Source organism: Strigops habroptila, chromosome 10, assembly GCF_004027225.2.
Source record: "Strigops habroptila isolate Jane chromosome 10, bStrHab1.2.pri, whole genome shotgun sequence".
In the NCBI taxonomy this organism is placed as follows: domain Eukaryota; kingdom Metazoa; phylum Chordata; class Aves; order Psittaciformes; family Psittacidae; genus Strigops; species Strigops habroptila.
The window spans coordinates 37,042,370-37,060,986 of NC_046359.1; the positions used below are offsets into that span (position 1 = coordinate 37,042,370).

An 18,617-nucleotide genomic window follows, 5' to 3' on the forward strand; every position below is an offset into this window, starting at 1 on the left:
TCCACTCACTGAGCTCCTGCTAAGCATAAAGCACCAACAAAACTCAAAAGACACCTTGATATTTTCCCATTATTCCCTGCTTCAGTCAAAAAGTGGCTATCTATCTTTGTAGAGACCACCGAGGCTATTTCTTTACAGACCAAAGGTTTCCAGATCTTTGACATTAAGCTAAAGCAGCCACAAGGCAGTGGGAGGCTTCACTTGGTTTCTCCCAATACCAGTACCCATTGGTCTATGCTGGTAACATGGTATGCTATGCTGATACCCATCGTTCCTTATGCGAGTAATCATTTTCTTCTACAAGCAAAATGTAAAGAGTGCTTCCAGCTCCAGTGTGTTTTTATTATACACTCCAGTCAATCCCCTCCTGTAAACACCAAGGCTCACAGATAGCCCCACTGAGCCAAGTGGAATTATTTCAGGACATAAGCACTAGCAGAATTGGGAAAACTAGCAAACAGCTGCCACAGAACTGGAAAAAACAAGGAGTATACCACAACCAGAATGTTCTTCCCAAATGTAGCACAGCTCTGCTTACATCACCTCCAGTATTATTAATTATTCACTATGGCCAGGAGAATGCTCCTAAAGATAATTTTCTGTTTGTCTTTTTATTACCAGAGTCTCTCTGCTAAATACTACTTTACCTCCACTGCTGAACTGTTTTCCAAACTACTGCAGAACCAAGCAAGTCAGGCATGTTTAGATTCTGTGTATCAGACAAATTTATTCAACCATGAAATAACACACTAGCAGTAACATTTATCCTTTAGAAGCACGTAATTAAAATACTTTTTCTGGTCTTGGAAAGAGAGGATTAGAAGGACAGAGCCAGGCAAAGAGGCTTCGAAATATTACTTCAACATTAGCCCTACATGTGATAAACCATAGCCCAAATAAAAATCTTGCCTAAGAAATCTATGTGAGATTCAGATCAGACATTAGGAAGTTGTTCCCTGTGAGGGTGCTGAGGCGCTGGCACAGGGTGCCCAGAGAAGCTGTGGCTGCCCCATCCCTGGCAGTGTTCAAGGCCAGGTTGGACACAGGGGCTTGGAGCAACCTGCTCTAGTGGAAGGTGTCCCTGCCCGTGGCAGGGGGTTGGAGCTGGATGAGCTTTAAGGTCCCTCCCAATCCAAACTGGTCTGTGATCCTACAACACCCACAAGATCAGTATTTCTGTGGTGCCAATAGTGAATATTACAGCTGTACCTAGAACCCTGTCCAGAGCCACACTACTGTGCTACACAAGCAAGTTTTCAAGTCTTCGAGCCTGTTTATGCACACAATTAGGTTTTCACTATTTGAATTACAATGCCTACCAGAAGCATTAGCAACCCTAATATCAATTGCCAATTTCATACGCTTCACAGGATTAGCCTATTTCCAACTTGAAGGGATCTTTTAGATAAACAGTTGGATAGCCAAGCAAAACCAATGCCACAGGCAAAGCATATGGTGGCTTCACAGGAGAGATAATTTTAATGCAGATTTAACAAGGAAAGCAGCTATAGCTATTGCAAGTGAAAGCATCAATGACAATATAATGTAGAAACAAATCTGAAGGCAGGGGGAAGTAACAAAGTTCATGGTCATGATGATTTTGGATTTTGTCACTTTCTGTGACAGTAAAACTAAGCTCTTCTGGACAGGTTCTTAATTATTCCCTCTTAGGTTATCTTCAGAGTCAACCATTCTCCTCAGCTATGCCCAAGGATGACAGAAAACATGCATTAAAAAGGTCAAGTTTCTTAGTTTATATACATATATATGTGTATGGCTCACAAACTTCTGAATTTGAACAGCACTGCATGAAATTCAAATTATTCTTCTTCAGTCTTGCAATCGGCCTTTTTTTGCACATCAACAGCTTGCTATTGCTGGAAAGCACAGAGGAATTTGAACTAGAAACTCATCGGCTTCTAGAAAACGGCATTCAACGACATCGAAACATATCAAGGTTAAGATGTTGGAAAACAACAACAAAGGTCAGTCAAATACCAGTATCTCAGAGATGATTTCCAAACAATGCTAAAGCTGAATTCCACAGAAGCACGTAATATCCACATTGTCTAGAAAGACAGGCTACGTAGTTTCAAGATCTTTCTGGTCCATTACAATAGGTTCATTCATTATGCATCAGCTACTATGTGGCTATTTGATTACGCCATTGCAGAAGAACAATCTCTAAATTCTGAGAAGTTTTACAGGGTGCTGGAAACAAGCAGGCTGTAAAAACCACTGCTCTCCCTGGAGCTCACTGCCATCTCAAACAATTCCAGCTGACCACATGGGATTTTAGTTAAGGATTCTGGTATTTCTTTATCTTTTTTTTAAGGGAAAACACTACCTTACTAGTATATCATAAACGTGGTCGCTGTATCTTCAGTTTACGTCAGTGTTAAATAAAATGTCTAGAAATCAGCACAAAAAAAATAGATGTTTCTTAATATAAAATGCAGTTTTAAACAATAAAGGTGCAGCAGTAACAAAAGTTTAGAGCTGAAAGGGTGTATCAGAACAGCCATTTAGTATTCTGCATATTAGTACTAAAAAAATAAAAAACAATACAAGAAAAATCCACATAAAACAGAATCCACCACCTTTTCTGACACCTCAGAGAAGTAACTTTAGCATTCAACTTTAGCTTGCTACTGGAAAGAGCTCAATTAACACTTATTACGCCTAACTAGGTTTGTTTCTGACACATTCCATTAGAGTTATAGCAAAGCCAAGGGCACTAAAATTGCAAGGGAGTTGACCTGACCCACTGCTTCCCCAAGGCTCGAAGCTATCGTTTTCCTTGTTTACCCAAGGCAGCTTTGCAAAAGCAAGATGACCCGATGCCCAGACACATTACCTCTGAGGAAGCACCGAAGAACTAACCCCACCAAGTAGATACAAAGTGCGTGCTCTGTTACTCTGCTTATTCAGCATCCTTTAGCCACTTAGCTGGCCACCGGAGTAGTATTCTCACAGACTATATACTGTAATTAAACTTATATCATCACATATATAAACTGCTCTTACAGCTTATTCTCAAAATGCCCCCAGAACTATTCTGGCCACCAAACCACAGTCTTTCTGAATCAAGTAAAACTGAAGGCCTCTATAGTCTGAGTAATGGGTAACTTCCACACATCGATCTGCCTACAAACACACCACACTTGATTAAACAAACATCTTAGTCCTGAATTTTCCCCTTCTTGAATTACTGCAACGCAAATTCCTTGGTACAGTCAGTCCATGGAAGCAAAGTATGCACAAACAGTGCTAGAAAAGGCACATCATCACACTTCCTCTCTCTCTATTATCTCCTGTTCTGAACTTAAATTTCTTCCAGCCGATTTTTATATTCATAACTCCCAACATTTTCAAGCATGTGCCATACACATGAGCATTTATAACAGCTGTCATATTCTGCAAGGTAATCAAAATAGCTATGCCAGACAGAGAGAGTCTGATGGGTTTAGAAGGCTGTTTCTTTCTAAACAGCTCGCATCTGCAATGGCTTTGATTCAGAATACAGGGGAAGGAAAGGGGAGAAAGAGGAGAAGTAATGTCCCGGATGTTTTCATGTTTTAACTGCTTGCTCTCTGCAACTATTCCTTTAGGACCTAGGAGCTTCTAGCAAGCCACCACAAGCAAGTCTTTCTTTTGCTAATGTAATAATCGAACTAAAACTAAACTAGAAGAGCCCAATTTTTTTGGAAGATCTTGGTAAACCTCAATGTAGAAACGAACAGAAATGATCAGATCAGCTTGTTCTGCATCATGTATCAAGAGCACTCAGAGGTCCAGGTTTACAGCCATGAAGTGTGGTGCAACTCTGAACTGCACAAGATGATAGTACCTGATCCATCAGCCTGTGCCAGAAGGGGAGTCACCCCTCTTCCAGGTAAACCTCCCATCTGCGCAAAACCACAGCTCATTCTGGCCACATGTACCTGTCTCATCATACTACAATTACTAAAGCACCTCTGATCTCAATCAGAACATGAATAGAGCATTATCTACTCTGATTTTTTGTATCTCAGACACATCAAAAAGTGTGTGTGTGAGGAGCCAATTAAAAAGACTGAATGTATGCACACCTGATTCTTTTAATTGCTGATAAGAAGTCATGAAATGTATGCTAGATTGGGAATGCATGATAGAAACTTTGTTATTCAAAAAAAACAAATCCAAAACCCAAAGCAATCAACCTCCTCCACGGAAATAGGATTATACACAGGACTCTGCTCAGAAAAACCCAAAAAACACACACAGTGAGGGGAAAAAAAAGTATATTATAGATTTTAAATCAGATACCAAAGTCAATAGATGGCAGAGACAGAAGAGAATCAGACAAAATTGGGACATTTGTCCTGAACTTGCAGCCACATCCTGAGCCTGCTCACAGAGGCTTTCCTGAAGTGCACAAAGAAAAGAATCAAACACATACATGTGCATCGTTCAGTTTATATCAGATTTACGTAATATATAGGAATTCCAGCCATGAACTTTTAGAAGAGCTTGAAGCTATCAGCAGTAAGAAACAATGACTTTGAACACAGCTGGCCTCAGTCAAGCATATGGGAACATTTCATTAACTGATGCTATAACTCTGAAAAGCATTATATAAAACTTAAAAAATCCAAACTGTAAGCGTGGAGTTCAATAGATATTATCAAGTGAGATACTAAACACAATAACATCCCCTTGCTCTTTTTTTCTCTCTCTTTCTCTTCTTCCCAACTGTAAGATTCTGTATTTCAAAAAACCAACTTCAAAGCTAATAGTAAGCCATTTCTATTGCAAGGTGAAATACAATCCCTTAATGCCCATACACCAGAAAGATGCCTTTTAAAAGCATACATATGTTGGTGACAGTTAAAGTTATGCTGAGCATTGAATTAATCTTATTCTGTGCTTGTTACTATGGTTCCTAAGCCCCTTACAAGTTTTGGTGGCCTTTTTTGTTTTGTTTGGGGTTTTTTGTTTGTTGGCTTTTAAGTTCTCGACAGAGCTTTGTGAGACATAGCAGAAAGAAGTTCGCCAACTTCGAGACAGAATTGTTTTTCTAATCACAAACTACACAGGATGCAATGTTTACAGCTCCATACTTGCAGCAAACTAGGATAGAAAACAGAGCCCATGACCAGTGCGGTGCCACACACAGCTGAGTTTCAAAAGTTCATATACAAGGTTCTTCAGAATACTTGTAATCTTCTTATGGTGACACCAACTTGTCATAAATCCTGTCCATGTTATAGTAAGCTTGCTCCCAGTTTCTTTTCTAACACAGCAGTAACGTCATAGGGAAGGGTGGAGGTCATTGCTACATGGAGTCACAGACTCTTTTTATTTAAAGGATTAAAACATAATAATTGCACTGGTCCTCCCCTGAGAAGTCGGCCAAAACACTTCAGGAAAAACAAATACCTTCACAGCATTAAATCAGGTCTCGTAACCTGCACTCAGCCAACACGCTTCCTCCTCTCCCTGGGCCCAAAGCCCTGGGCCCGGCCAGGCGTGCAGGTGCAGCAGAACAGGACCTTCCTGCCTTTGTTCCGCTTCGCTCAGAACTGGCACAGTTATTCCAACCTGGCACTTTCCTTCCTGACTCATCCCAAACACACAAACAACATTTTCTAGGGCTAATTCAGGACAGTCGGCCCGTATCATCTCCATTAATTGCTACGACAAAACTGAACCCTCCCCTGTCGCCCCAGTGAAGAATTAAGAGAAGCCAGCTAAAAGCTGCTGCAGTAAACCACAGGTAGAACCCAGGAAAGTGGGGGAAAGAGAGTTTTTTCCTGAAATCCTCTTACGTTTACTCATTTTTAATTGTAATTTGGTGTAGTACTAGAAGGTACAGTCAGCCCCACCAAGGAAAAGAGTAAACATTTCCCATCTCGTCAAAGTAAAATAGTTAATGTCCCTCTCCCATGAAATCTAACACAACCCATGTTTTTGAAGAAAAGCATTTATGGGAAGGGGAAGGAAGGAGAAAGGCTATTCCTGCTGCAGCCTCCTGGACACACGTAAACGCTGCCCTTCATGCAGAGAGAGTTCTTTCTACGTTCCTTGCTCCTTCCTCAGGACGTGATCAGTTTAACCCTGCACCCAGAGATGCAGGCAGTTATGGGGCACTGCTGCTGAATGCTACAGCACTCACAGTTTGCTCAAAACCCCTCAGTAAAACAAAAAGAAAATGAAATGCTGATGTTGATTGTTAATTGAACGAACCAAACAAGAACAGGAACACACCCAGAAAGCGAAACTTCTGGCAAAGGAAACTGGCAGGAGTTTTTATTGCACTTATAACTGATGCAGCCAGGTCATTTTTCAACCGGCCTGATGAAAGGCAGGAGAAGAGAGACACGAAACAACTTATGGGTCAGGATCACATCAAGCACATGGAGCTTCTCAAACATTTGCAGGAGTACAAGAAGTGGAAACCGGTTCAATATCAAACTTCAAAACTGACGGAAAGGGCTGTTTATGCAGACTGAAGACTACAGTTTGGAAACCTGAGGCTTGCCTCCAGATGAGAACAGCAGCAAGAGCTGCTGTTTATTCCAAAAGAGTGACCGGATTAGAGAGCTAATTGTCTCTGACACTCACGATCAAACAACCCATCTTCTGGACCAGCTGAGGGTTTTTTTCCACAGAAGGAAAGCATACAGCAGCTAATTGGGACCAGGCTCTGAACCCCAACTCATTCTTTCTCTCAAAGTTTATGAAAACAGGAATTTCCTCCTTGCCCACAGCATACCTAAGACAACTCTGGAAGTCTCGACATATGGCATGACGGCTGCTGAAGCTGACCCAATGCTGTACAAGGCCAGGTTGGACAGAGCCTTGGGCAACATGGTCTAGTGTGAGGTGTCCCTGCGCGTGGCAGGGGGTTGGAACTGGATCATCTTAAGGTCCTTTCCAACCCAAATCATTCTACGAATCCATGATTCTATGTCCACACGCCTGCACCCCCTCACAACCACACTACCACTGGGGCAGCAGGATGGAAAGCCAACACAGGAAGCCGTGCCAAGTAACTCTCCTGCCAGGATAATCTCCAGCTCCCCGAGTACGTGTACCCCCAGCATCCCAAGAACCAGTGCAGGCACAAGGAAGGGGAACATCCATCATTGGGAAGAGGGAACCACATCAACTCCATGTTAACACCAGTGGTGAAACTGCAGCTGGGAGATACCCATTCCCATTCCAAAACAAGGTAAAAAAAAAAAACAGGACTGAGGAAAAAAAAGCAAACGAAACCTCCAAAACAAACAAAAAAAGAAATCCCACAAACAAATAAGCAGATTTGCTTATTTGTGTTGTTTCCCTGCACTGGGTGTGTGAGACAGAAGAGCATGCAATGTGAGCTTAAAGAAGTGACATGCATAGGCAAAGCACCCTTAACATTCATGCTACATAGAAGAGAAAATTAAGTTACTCTTTCAGTAGCATTTCTAAAGCCTTAGCATCCCCATTACTGGATTCATCCAATAGATCCAGTGATGAATCAAGACAGATCACCATCTTACTTGAACACTATTTTACCTCAAGGTCTTATTAACTTTCTGAAGTAAAGCCCGCTTCTAAAAAGTGATGAGATGGCCAATTAAAATATCCAACCTGATAGCAATACATACTAATTGATGCACACATGTCCTAGAAAAGAAACTGTAGGGCAGCACAGGACTCTGCGATGTTCGAGGATCATGTCAAGTTGCACTTCAAATGAAGTTACCCAATATCCAGCAGGATTTTCCAATATTCTTTTGACATGTACCTTTTAGGGATCTTGGAAGTCTAATCTAAAGGGTATGGAGATTCATTTAATATTTCCCTTCATACAATACAGTACATACAACAAAAAAATGTATTTAGAAGTAGTTGGGCAACCAGTTAATTTTGAGAATTAGAAGTAGGGAAAAAGTGCACGGACCTACAGCAGATTCACAGGGCTTATCTCCTGCCCTTCCACAGGAACTGCAGCGCTTTCATGCCTCTTGTACTAGAGCATACTAGCTTAGTTTCTCCAATTTTAAGGCTTGATAACACTTTCTGATACACTTATCTGCAGCAAGGCCGCCTGATTTCATTAACAAGTCTTGCCTCAGAAGTGCAGAGTGTTCACCAGAGCCCATGTGCCAAGGAGATGCAGTTTTAATATTTAAGCCAGGATATCATCGGCCTCAGCACTCTGCAGATGTAATTTTTCACAAACATTGATACAAAGGTTGACTTTGAGTAGTAACACGTATTTTGGCCACTTTCCTAAGAGGAGGAAGCACCTTTGACAGTGTAGGACACTTGTAGCAATGAGCCTGCATTCAAGCAGCAGTCAGTTACAATGGTTTTGTCTATCAAGAACAGTCTGGCAGGGTTTGATCTCATGGTAGGAGATGCAGGTAAGGTTATAAAGGACACAACTAAACTTAGCTGGTCTTCTGACAGTGTAAACCATGTTTTACACACAGAGCAAGATTATGACAATGTATCCAAGCCAGCTGGTGTAGTGGGACACTGTGAACTCAAATAAAAATCCCAAAGCAAAATGAAGAGAGTCTTCTGCTGAGTGCTCTCTGCCCTGTTTTTCATGTAAGTGTTAATTAACAGATCAAATAAAACGTCCTCAGTTGGGCTGTAGCAACTATTTACCTTTATGTGGATAATGCTACACCACATTTCAACTTAGCAAATATATTCCCCAGCCTTGCACAGATTTATGCTTAACTTTAAGCTGTGCAAACACTGGATGTCCCTTGGACCAGCTCATATCTTATGATCAAAGAGTATGCTCTATACAGAGCTCAATCTCCTCGAGGCCCCTTGTTTCTAAATTCATGCAACCACCTATTTTAACCTTTGGGTTTCAATTATTTATGATCACAAACTGCCATAATCTAGCACTTTAGAAATATATGCAACTAGGAAGCTAAATTGAAGAAGAAGAAAAAGAAAAAGCAAACAGCAGCAGTATTCCTCAAAGATTTTTCATTAATACAGCTAATAAAAAAGAACATATTTCTTTATATGCTTTAAAGTGCCAGACACAGTAAAATGGTAGATAATGAATACCGACAATCAGACATACACCAGAGATATCTGTCAATGTACTGAATTCAAACCATAAACAGAACTCAGGTGTGATTATAGCTGAGATGTAAAAGCCAAGCACAAGAAAGAGAATGAACATAAATTAAGAAGCCCATGTTACATAAGTCAGCAATGGAAGGGAAAGAAGAAACATCACAGGATGCAAAGAAAACATTAAAAACAGTAGATGCTGGATTTATCCAGCCCATTAAAGTAAAAAGGAAAGAAAATGTGGAAAAAGTAATATATATATAGGTAAAACTTAAGGATCTTTCTCTCTTGAGCCCTTGACAATCAGTGGGTGAGGAATCCCAGATCCCCAGCTATGGCCTTTAGACAGTACTGCAAGCTGTCAAAGTCAGGCACTCCCAGACTCCTTTATCTAGATGGTGATCTACAGCAAACAACCAGTAGCAGCAACGGTGCCCACCCTTAGCAGTGACAACTCTTGGTTCTGTCGTGAGCTAGACATCAATATAGCCACGAACCTTACAGTCTGGAAATCCCCAACTGAGGTGGTTTACCTAATCAGGCACTGTCTCATATTAAAACAGGAATTAATTTGATTTTGCCTAAAGGAAGTGAGAGTCAGGAAATTACAGAAGTCATGGGACACTGTCAGCAGGTGACAGGGACTATCAATCTCCCTACCAGCAACTGGGAATCCATCCAGAAAACCTTAAAGAAAAGTCGTCCTTATACAGATTTCAAATGGATATCATTGAATTATTCCAAGTCTTAGGATGGATCAGACAGCAATGTTATGTTCTCTCCTCCACCATCAGCCCATCCCTCTCCCATCCGCAGCCCTAAGACGCTCCTTGCCTCTTAAGAGCTGAGGAAAGCCACAGCACTGTACGGGAGATGATCGCACATCCCCTTCTGCAATGTTGTGATCCCTGAATTATCCCTGTCTCACTGGGAAATCCAGCTGTAATTTTTTTCCTTAATTTACCAACTTACTAGAACCCTTCCAATCCCAAGGTATGAGAGCTCTTGCATTAAACATCTTTCTTGTTTCACCAACCAGCTAACAAAGAACCTAGTCATTTTCTACCACTTTCACGTCCATGCTAGTCCAAGAAGGCTTGACACCACTCACTTTGAAAGGAATTCTATTTAAACGAAGTATTACACACCACTAGGAAATGGATTTAATGTGTAATCGTGAAAGAGCTTGTGCACAATACCAAACTATAAAGTTTTACAAAAGGTCACACAAAAACCCCCACCCAACAATGGCAGAAATTATAATAATAATAATCAATATTTTATCTTGCAGCATTTAGAAAACATCAAATTTGATTTTGATATGAGCTCTAGCCTTCTGCAATCACTGGATAAGCAAGAAGAGCTTTCCTAAAATAAAGAAGGACCTTTAAATGCAGTTTATCAGTCTGCTTTGCTTTGCAGAGGTTGAGGATTAGATTTCCCTTCGCCTGTTTATGAACACTGCTGCAGGCATACATCCTCTAATAATAATTATGTCTTCCATTGACTAATTCCAGCATCTATATTACATTGACCCTTATTGCTCATACCAACTTTCTGTAGATAAGATTTCTCTGGACTATGCAGTAGATGGAGCAAGAGTTTCATTGTGAAGTGCTTTCATAAATATTCTTTGTTCATGTGCATCTTACACCCATCACTGGAAGAGAGAACTTTAAAAAGCAGCCAGCCTTGTTAAAATAATATCAAATTAAGAAAAGCCAATCTGAAAAGCTATTATACACAGGTATGCCTGGTAAAGACTACTCAGGCAGTAGTATTAATATTCTCTGCATACATCTTATTGTATCGAATGATTATAATTGTTATTCTTTCTAGAGTCTAATCTTCAGGAGAAAATACTATTTTAGTCCTTCACCAAGTAATGACATTTTCTGCTACACAGTCGTTGCTATAATAATTGCAGGAGGGGGAAGAAATCTGATTACTCTTGGAAAAATTACTAAATAAAAACCCAAAATGCTTTAAACAATTCTATTACCTTCAATCGATAATATTATCTGGAATAGAGACGTGAGTAAATACATTACACATGTAATCCATTTGTGGAAAACAACCATATCCTCTGTAAGAGCTCAACATAGCATTTAACAGGCTAAGGTAAAAAGGCAGAAATCAGACTCTTCTTAATGCATGAGATTCTCTGAATTTTTGAGCTATGCCTCTGCTTATTTTAAGTAATGACAGAAACATCTAAGAATCAGAAAGGTACTTATATACAACTGAAGCCAAGCATGCACTCTGAAAAGGAATTCCAGATATTTACTCTTTAAGCACAAGTAATTTACACTGCTGCTCCACGAACTGCAGCATGCCCTACACTTTGCTTCCCTAACTCAGCAATTCTCACGCATTATATTTCTCATGTATCTACTGGGTTTATGAAGAAAATCTCTCTCTACAAAGAACATTATGAAACTGCATGTCCTTTCTAAGTAATCATTATAAAGCTTTGCTTACTCTCTGTTGTTATCTGAGAGAAGAAAGCACAGTAACTTTACTAGGGGGAAGGGAAGGCAATGCAGAGTGAGGAAAATGTAATCTGACTGATGGGTATTTAAAGTTGTAGTAATCCTTTTTGCCAATAATTTCAAGAGCCCCCAAAACAGAAACAACTCCCACCAACCCACCCACAGCAAAGCATTTCTTCAGTCCCAATTCACATTATTCCCATACTAAAATGCTCCTTGGGATTCATACAGAAGAATATTACTCGAAGGATAAACAGGAGCAACAGCTATGTAGTTTTAGTAAAGCTTTGCATTGGTTTTGTGTACGTCATTAAATGAGCAAAACTGGAAAAGGTCCCAGAAAGAGTGAGAAGTGTAAGTAAGTTGGCAACAAGTTCCCCAGCTCAAGCACAAAAGCACATTAGTAAGCAAAATGTGAGAGAAAACAAGGTGGAAGGGGGGCGGGACGACGAGGGTGTAGTAAGATAGGAAATTAGGCATGTTAAATGGCCAGCAACATAATGAACATGGGTAAACGGATCTCGGAAAGATGGATATTGGGAAGTATCTAAGGAACAAGCTGCTGTGATGGCAGGTTACAGACTATCACTAGGTTTAAAATGAAATTGGTCAAATACTCGAGGGACTAAATAAGAAAAAATGGTCTACGACAACCTTTAAGATCACAAATAAATGGCCATTTCCCCTCTGAAAAAGGGGAGTGGCTTGGAGACAAATAGAAGATATTTTACTGTATTTTTCTTCTACTTTTTTCCTGAGTATTGAGTTGAGATGGAAAAGATAAGACCCCACAGTGGGGACAGGAGGAAGCCAGAAGAAAAGCTTCCAAGAGAGCTGAAAATAGCACTCTATCACAGTGACTAAGGCTGTGTCTCCACTTACAAGAAGGTGCGTGTTTTACTGCATCATGAGTAAGGCGTGGGTCCTCCTCCAGAAGCACAGCAGAGCAGAGGCACTACAGGTTTTACCACAAGGTTAGCCTTGGGCAGAAGCCTTTACAGCAAGCCCTGCTAGAGCCTAATCTATCCAAATCTAATCTATTTTCTCCAACCACATCTGGCTAATGAAAGATATCACTTCTCTCTAACAACCTTGCCTAATTTTGTCTCTGCTTGAGATTTTAAAAGTTATCATGCACTACTATTACTTTATAATACAAAACCAATTACACTTTGTCACCAGTAATATTATCATTATCTGCTCTTGCAAAAGACTGCCATGGGCTACCCAGTAACTCTGTATGTTCAGCTATGTGAACATCAATGTACTTACTACACAAGTGCTTTCATCAGAGGTGAAATAAAGTTGGGTCTTATTATTCAAGCTATCCATATTGCAGATACGTATGTTTAAAATACAGTTGTGCAACACAATGGGACAAAGTTCATTACGTTGAACCAATTCAAATATATAAGAAGTTTGGATGTCATTCTCTGCTCTGATTAACATTTTCCTACTTCTGTGAGTTCTACAGCCCATATGTTTAAACATAAAACAAGGTTATTACTCTACTAGGGTCATGGCGAACAAGACAGACACTGATCTGAAGTCATGAATCTGTTTTATTCTCTCCTCAGTATATGTTAACTATGTTTATCAATCCTTACCTGAGAAATCATTAGGACTGTGAACACCTATCAGGGTATTACACTTAACCAGGCATTCAAAATGACTGAACAATTTAAAGAATGTTTTACTGCTCTTCTAGGGTTGGGGTTTTTTCCTGCAAGTGCTTCTTTAGATTTGGTATGCAGCTTGGAAATGACAAGAATGAAACTGGCTAAAGCTTACTGTAACCGAGAGTCCTCTTTCTCATATTGCCAGTCTTTTGAAGAATGCAAGTGTGAAGAACGATAACCCTTTTTTTTTCCAAAAAACCATATTATATTACCGTATTATGAATGTAGATTTCAATAACATGTCTTACATTTTTATTAAAGGTTGCAAACTTGAAATAGTTTGCAGACAAACGGCCATGAGTCCTTGGTACTGAGCACTTACTTACACAGCAGGAGACTTTACAAAAGCCATCTTGATCTTAAGCCACGTTAATGCTAACTAAACAAGTGGAGTGCAGACCACTTCTTACTGTGACACTCACAGCCTACACCTAAGGTGTCCCACAAACATAGGAATAGCAAGATAAAAGAAGGAAAATTACTTTTTCCTGCATCCATACACACCAAACAACAGAATATGAGAACTTAGAAACACGCAGACAATGCATTCATTCCAGCAGAAGCGAGTCTACTTTCCACGATGATTTAAGCGATGTAAAGTGACTATCAGATGTCTTGATAAGATGGAGAATTTTCGAATAACATAATGATCTTCCATTCTATACAGACACACAGAGAACCTGCACTTTTGGGTTTTATATAAATACACTCTGCTCATCAATCACTGCAGCCTAAGCCATGGCACTGCCCCCTGAGCACATCCGGTTGGCTGCTTTAAAGGTTAGTTGTAGCCCAGCTGAATTTAACTGTGCAGATGCCCTACTATGACTGTGGACATACGTCTTTCTGCGTAAGTTGGTGTTTTCCTTAAAAGCATACAGAAATCACCGACAGCTGAAAAAAATCCCAAACAAACCCAAACAACCAAACAACTGAACATTTTTACAACTGCCATCTCAGTCCCAAAAGATGCAAGATTATGATAAACTCAGAGAGTACTTTCCAATGCTTCTATCTTCAACTATTTACTATGATAGCTATAGCGTGCCTCGTCACTACTCAATTAAAAAATACCAAGATGAAACAAGCACATGGAAAATTGCCTTAAGAACAAGGACCACCTTACCCTCTTGGAATTTTTAACGTTAGATTCAATAGGATGCTCAGCAAAACTGTCTAAGCTGCATCATCACATACAGCTATGAAGTCTTAAACCATCCTTCAGATCTCCGCAACCCTTTGATTTTACTCTTTCACTAAGTTATTCACAGAAAAACAAAAACAAAAAAGGAGAAACTGTCTCGCAGTTGAAATTCAACTGGCCCAATTTAAAGCTCAGTTTAGCACTGAGCAGAAAGAACACACATACACGAATTAATTCTGAATGTGAGAAAGGGAGAAAAATGTTAACAGACAGGCTTGGTAGTCGATGTGGAGAAAGAGCTAATTATTAAAACTCAGATTCAGTTGCATTATAATTCATTACACTGAATGATGTGCATGTTTCAATGGAATTTTTCTGTTTTCATAGTTGTTTTCAGAAACATTTGACTGCAGAGAACATTTCTTCTTAATTTACCACTACCTAGAGGGGAGTAAACATTCGAGAATGAGGACCTAGAAAAAATGGTGAAGCCATAAAAAAAATGTTGTTTGGGATTCTGAAATTCCAGAAAGACTAAAAAACCAACCAAACAAACAAACAAAAAAAGCACCCACACAAAAAGCAAGCATTGTGTTTCCAACAACAAAAAAACCCTAATAGATCATGTCACGACCAGAACACAAACAACTGAAGTTCAAAACATCTCATGCAAGTAACTTACTACTTGTAAGTTGCTTAACTTAAGTAGTATGTTTATCCTGGAGGGCAGCACAGAGCATAAAGGTATATTTAAAAAGAAAGGTTGAAACTACTAAAAGATAGGATCTAAACTGAAATGCTAAAATGCTTTCTTTCCAATAGCACAACACTTTGAAAGCTCAAGCTCACAAGTTGTTAGTAGGCCAATCAGCAAGAAATCTGTCTTTGGGCTTTAGCTGCACCAGTGTTTTCTAGCTCCACATTAATTGTAAAATCATCTCTCCTTCTTATAGGATAGTTCTCAATGAATCTGCTCTACTGGAAAACAGTGTTTAAAGCTCTCTCTCAAACATCATTAAGATATTAAGGTTAGGTCTATACTACATTCTGAGAACAAGCAAAAAACCTCTGCAAGTGCAAATACAAATCACTGATCGAGATTGTAATTTTATAGAAATTACTGTACTTGCACTTAAAAGAAAAATGAAATCACTACTTTTCCTGTGTTAAAACTACTGGTATCAATTAGAAGTTAGCAGGAGGTCTCTCTGCTAAACAACAGCAATTGTGATGATAAAAACTTACCACATTTATAGTAGAAACATTGATTTCCAAATATAATCGGGTGCCATGGGGGAAAAATCCTGCCTTTAGCGAGGATTAGAACATTTTACGTGCAGAGTTTGAAAATGAAGCTATACTATCATAAACAGTAAGTCCTCGTGACCCTATAACAGTAGAGAGCCCACTGAAAACAAGGCTTCATGGAACATAATCTCTTTGTTCTAGTTGAGCGTTTAACTCCACTGACCATGTAAGTGCAGTTTTCAGAACGCCAACCACAAACAATCCAACTTGATGTTTACCTGTGAACCTGAAAAACCCCGTGAAGTATGAAACAAGCAGTACAATGAAACTGCATTGACTCGTCCTGAACTTTAACACTATATCCTCTTTTACGATGTGTAGAAAGAACATTGAAGCGTGAAGCTACATTTTGCCCTCATTCGTTCCAAAATACTTCTCTTTATGGAAGGAAAATGAAACTAAACGTCTAGATCACCTGTCCCACAACCCTCAGATTCACACAAAGGCTTCAAAATGGATAATATAGTTCATAACAAAAGGAACCTTTCTCTCTCCGTGCATAATGCTCTAGTTAAACATGTGTTTTTCCCCACGACATAGGAGCCTGCTCAAGACTTGAACGGAAACGAACCAAACAAGAAAAAAAAGTCTGCATAAAGAAAACACAAGCCTTCAAAATAAGATTAGGAGAACATACCCTGTTCTTACCATTCCAAAAACCTCTATGACCTCATGGTGTATTTATGATCAAGGAAAATAATCTTACAAGGAAAAAAAACACAGGCATTCTCCACTTTGCTAAAGCCCATCTCCTGTGGATAAGAAAGATACAGCTGTACTCTTGAACCCATAAGGCTTGGAAACTAGGCCATTCTTCTGCTTAAGGCACTGAATGAAAGAATTCTTGTCAGATACTTTCTCCCACGCCCCCTCTGTCCAAATCAAAACCATGTGTTCTTAATGTGCAAAAGCAAATCCAGAAGGGGAAAAAAGAAAAACAACCAAAAAAAAAAAACCCAAACCAGATAGAAATGGGTATAATTATTATTACCCCAACTTGACCATTCTCTCATCTCCTGCCCTCTTTGGTTTTTTGCCTCTTTAAAATGCAGTTGTCTAGTAGCCTCCCCTGTCAGAAAGCCATCCTTTGGATGGCATCAGGCATCAGCCTTCCCTCACTAGCCTGAAAATGGGTGTACAGATGTCAAATTATTATTACTTGTATGATAATGAAGCAAATCACATGAGCATAGGTCTCTGCATTATTCTTCCTTAAAACTTCCTCTGCCATGACATCTCTTTATCATTCTCATATGGCCCTGGTTAAGTTAAGGCAAACCACAATTCCCACATTCCTCCTTGACTCTGGCCAGTGTCACCATCCGGCACTCCTGCCTTGTTTGTTCCTTCTTCCACTGGAGACATGCGAGATCTCTGCAGCAGAATTAGTCAAATTCTATGGGTCTGAAAAGTACAAAGTAAAATAATACCTTAAAGTTTAACTACATGGGTGACACTGCAACACAAATAATCAATAATACCTTCACAAATAATAGTAATACCTTTCAAAAGATTAAGCTACACTTACTATAGAAGTATTCTGATGCTAGACTCAGAGGGCCTCATGTCAGAAAAAGCAGAACTACAGCATTCTCATTAATTTTAGTAAAGCAAGTAGTATACAGCTGAGTGTTGAATCTCTCCAAATCTTTTCTTACACAATATAAAAGGGGAAAAACACAAAAGCCCATCTTTCCTCAATGAATACCAACTTAGTGAAAATGAATCAGCTACTTAGCTCAAAACTTTTGATTCCTGTCTCTCTCCTCCTCCAGCTTAGGCAGAGATGGAAAGCTCAGTTCACCCAAACTAAACCAAACCACTAACTAGCAAGTGTTTGAATGCAACGAAACATTACCTACCACAGCCTACGTAAAATGTATCACGAGGAAGCTGTTAATAGTTACTTGTACGAAATCAAAACACAGGAAAATTAGTATTTTGAATACTGCTCTTACCCCTCTCTTGAAAAAACTAAATCTGGGAATAGGCATGAAAATAATCCTTGTCATACTGCTTCCACCCATTAATTTCTCCAAGTTTCCCAACCATTCAACAGGAGTGTTTGACACTCATACTCTATTTTGTTTCTTTAAGCGTTGCTTTCATGAAAGAGAAATAACACTCCCGAATGAAAATATTGATAGACATCTGCTAGAGAAGTTAAACATAGCACCGGGAGATGTAAATAATAGCAAAAAGGAAAAGACACAAAGAAGGTGTGAATTGCTGTAACCAGACCTGTCCGTTCCACGCACACAGGCTGTTTCACCGCTTCCCTCCACCTGTTGTTTGTCCCTTGCTGGTCGTCCCTGTGCCTTTCCCACCAGCTTTCTGATAAGACCTTATCAAGTAATCTGCTCCATGATCTTATCCCTTTCTAGACCTTTTTCAAAGGGTGCTGTGGGATAAAAGGCACAAAGAATTATGGAAATAGGCATGTTTTTCACCCATCCCTCTAGGAACTCCCATAATTTCTCAAGGATGTATATTCTTATGATAGGGGCTATATCCAGTTGTTATATTATCTTGTTTTTTTCCCCTAAATGAAAGAACACATGAGAAAAGCGTACATTGACATTTTATTTCTTTTCTATTTTAAAGAGCACTGAAAGCAGCTGCCAAGAGACGGGGGGGGGTGGTGGTAGGGTAGTTCCCCGTGATTTCATGCCTCATGCCACGTGCAAACCACAGCTGGACGTATATGTAGGTTTGTACTCAGAACCATCAATCAGCTCTCTCGGGGACACAGAGGTACAGTCTGTCCCTTGAGAGACACACAATGGAGCTACATTGCTGAGATGGCCACGTGTATGCGATGGAGATCTCCTGAAGATCACCATTAGCTGCAGAACTTGTGAGAGCTTCGCTAATATACGTGCTCAGGAACTGGAAATATGCACTACAAAGATGGAG

At 39.7% G+C, this 18,617-nt stretch overlaps 1 protein-coding gene across 8 annotated transcripts in view; it reads right to left on the reverse strand.

Moving 5' to 3' along the window:
• The window catches only part of MARK1 (microtubule affinity regulating kinase 1), a 59,421-nt gene that overhangs the window by 37,722 nt on the left and 3,082 nt on the right, over positions 1-18,617 (reverse strand). The gene's annotated exons all lie outside the window — the stretch shown is intronic.